Below are 3,788 nucleotides of genomic sequence, written 5' to 3'. Positions count from 1 at the left end.
TTCCGAACACACTGACGAGTCTGACATTTTTTGACACTCTCGACATAACCGCAACAAATAATGAAAGGCGCCGCGGCGGCTCGCGCCTCAGAACGTCTTAACGCACGCGCGCCCCGCTCCGCTCGCTCATCAGCGTATAGTGCGACGGCGCGCGCTCCCTTTCATTTAAGCGAGCAACGCCTTCAACAGACATGAAAGATTTTAAGAGCGTTTTTAACCCAAAGCCAGACAGATGGAAATAACTTCCCTGCTTGTCGTTTGTCTCCGTTTGTTTTTCCCCCTCTCGCTTTTTTTTTTTTCAAAATCTTAGTCTACTCATTCTTCATGGCTTGCAAAGGTGCGTGCGTGTATGTGGTATGCTAGTGGATGCCTCCGTGTGAAGGTGTCTGTGTGTGTTTGGCCTTATCTCTGAACCTTTTACCTCTATAAAAGTTCATTCTTACCTTCTAAACCAAAACGCAGCCACGTTTCCACGTTTGTTATCACTGATCAGACGAACTGACCCCGTTTACACCTGGTTGTTCTAAGTGACGTGTGCGCGACTGGAACTGTTCAGAGTAATCAGACTCTTGTATTAGTCATCATGATCATGGATTATGTGCTTTAAAAAGTAATGTATTATAGCAAGACAGGGGGTCTCAATGCTGAGGGCGGCTGCATTTCTTGGCTGTTGTCACTGAATGTTAATCTGTTTTGTAGGATCCTTCAAATGCGGCCTTAAAATGCACCCTTCGTTTCTAAGAATAGAAAGGACTAAACACTGGTGCATCCCTCAGAGTTTTCCATTCCAACGTTTTACAAATGATATGCGCATTTACAAAATTTCAGCAGCGAATTCAAACGCGTTGCCATCCACTACAGTTATGAGAAGATGCTTTAGATGACAGAGTCTACCATGATTAGCGGCCGCATCGAAACGAGGAAGATATAGAACTCAGTGTTCGCTGTAAGCAGAACTATCTTTACAGCCATTCAGCATGTTTTTACGGCTGTGTTTGCAGCTCAGAGACGCCAGGCAGGATGAGCTGTGTGGCCCATCTAATGAGGGCTGAAATCTGCGTGCCTTACCAACGACGTCCACCTTGCAGCTGATAGCACAAACACACCAGACAGGAGCACACTGTGCAGAGCCATTTTTCAAAGCAGCTTTGGATTAGGCAATTCAGAACATCATTTACACTCATTTACAGCTTCATACGTCATCGTGTATTTGAACAAACCCTTTTCGATTACTCTTTCTCACGTTTCAGCTTTAGTGATATTCTAACTTTTCCGCCTAATCCTAGCATAAAACTCTGATGTCTGGGTGTTTTGTGAATTTCAGTCTCATTTCTGTTTTTTTGCACAATCTCAAAATTCCTAAAAACTGAACCAAAATCCTTAACACACGACCATAGGCGAGATGCTGCAACACCAAAGTTTGTAAAGAAAAGTGTTAAATGTAAGATTAAAATGTGTGACACTGCTTACGTCACTGAAATGTGATGTATCAGTACAGCCTACTCACACTGTCACTGCTCAGACTGTCACAAATGAAGTTGGACCCTTGGAGAACATTTGGCTAAAATGCACCTGGCAAAGTGGTCGGAGCGATCAGATTTAAATCAGTTTAAAAGGGTACATTTACACCTGCATGTAGTGCCATCCAGATAGGATCCTGATACTCAAGACGCGTTTAATGTTCAGGTGTAAACGGGGTCACTGGAAGTCAAATCGGATCAAACACTAAACACTAGTAGTCACACACTTCAAGTTGAGGCCTGTATATAAACACGGATGCTCTTCCAGTGAGGTGGAATGCGTGGTTTATTATGCAAGCCTTACGAGCTATTTGCTGTCTAATGGAGTATAAGATGCTGAGGTCAACACATAGTTTGAGATCCCCATAATGCAGTGCACCCTCATTATTGTCTAATTACACCGGGTAGGCATGGCGAGGGATTGATCGCTGCATTAGTCAGAGTGGGGTATTTTTGGCCATCAAAGTCTGCCGCTTCAACGCGTAATTGAATGAGGCCCATTTTAGGACGCCACTCTTAAAAAAACACCACCCTCCTTTCCTTCTGCTGCTCCTAATCCTCTCCTTAACACACACACACACACACACCCAGGGGGAGCCACAATGCACTGGGCAAAACGGGCAAAAAGAACAGAGGCATACATTGTATGGATAAGCTCAACTGCTATTGTCTAAGGCTGTGTTCTATGTGATCTATCTGAGAAAAACAAGCAAAAAACAATAAAAAGCTGTTACTAATACATACGGCTCCTGACTGTGTGTACACTGTGCAGCGACGCTGGCAACAGTCCGAACTCCGCTTTTGTAAAAGTGTGTTTCAAAGCCTGCAGAAAGGCAACCTTATTATCAAGGCAATGCAGGACAACTGTATGATAACCTCACTCTTTATTTGCTAAACACATTTTGTGCATCTGTGGCGTGTTTGCTGCATGTAATTAAATGCACCCCTTCCTCCTTGTTTGCTGTTGTGCCGGCTTGAAGGAATCTGTGTTATTTTTTTTATCCACCGCGCATGGATGATATCTTTAAAGTTTTGCTGCAGGCTAATGATTCTTAATTTATCTCATTAGTTCACATTCCCACCACACAGGGAGATTAAAGCAGCGCACTGGCCGACGGGCACGAGGCAGCTCGGGCGGTTGAAGTGGAGCGTGCGCACCGAAGGCGCTTTTGAGCGCGGCTCAGCTCCTGCGGGCTCCCGGCCAAAGCAACCCGCGGGCAGCTTTAACGCGCCAGGGCCGCCGCTGCTGCTGCCGCCTTGCCGAAATGACAGACAGCGGCTTTACTTAAATACCAATGACACCCCCCCACCCTCGCCAACAACCCCCCCAGATGCATAAACCATCAGAATGTTTGTCTTGTTTAGCAAACAAACAGCATTTCTGTTCCAAGTGACCCAGAAACGCAGGCAACTAGAGTGTCATGCTAGAATTTCAGCTCTCAGTAGAAAGTGGCCATTGACAGCGGGTTATTTCAGTATGCACATGAACCCTGACTGCGCCAATGTAAAAATCTGAACTGACATCAAGAAATAGGAGATGGCCAATAAAACAGGAAAATCAGGAAAATACGCTACGAGATCCTCGTTTGTCATCAGTGGCGGAAAGTCATGCTTCAGCAGCACTGAGCCAGGCAAGTTCGAATGGCGAGGCCTAGGAGTTAGGTATATTAAGTCTGTTGCCAGCCTGCCTCGTCCTGCTGGCTTTAAACAAATACTGTGAATGTGCATTTTCTGTTTACTGACAGAATTCAGCTGCTGCCCATTGATCTCTATTATAAATGAGATTCGAGGCTACAGAAGTGAGAAATATTTCGGCCAGTTATTGTTCATGCTAATTGATGGTGCCATTGTGGTTGCCACCTCAGACCTGCAAATATATTATTTTTTTAAAACTAAATTTAGGGGTAGCTGTGCTCATGATGCATTATAAAATGCACACTTAAAAAAGATGGTTCAGTAAAGAAAAACCCTCTCAATCCAAAGAGCATTTTATCAGCCAAAGCACCATTTAATCATGCAAAGGGTTCTTTGAGTGTTACAGGATTTATGTTGAACCATTTTCTTTACTAAAGAACCGTCATTTGTGTTGATGTCAGTTCACCCTAATCTTCTCAGTTACTGTATTGCAGCGCTGTCTAGTGCTTACACATGCTACCAACAATGCTCATTTCAGGAGAACTTTTCTCTATTTGAAGGTTCTTTGTATACAAATGGCATGACTGGATAAAATGAAGAGTTTCATTTAGCACATGAAGGTCTAGACTATTT

This window comes from Pygocentrus nattereri, chromosome 15 (assembly GCF_015220715.1).
Source record: "Pygocentrus nattereri isolate fPygNat1 chromosome 15, fPygNat1.pri, whole genome shotgun sequence".
Classification (NCBI taxonomy): domain Eukaryota; kingdom Metazoa; phylum Chordata; class Actinopteri; order Characiformes; family Serrasalmidae; genus Pygocentrus; species Pygocentrus nattereri.
This window is presented reverse-complemented; position numbering follows the sequence as displayed.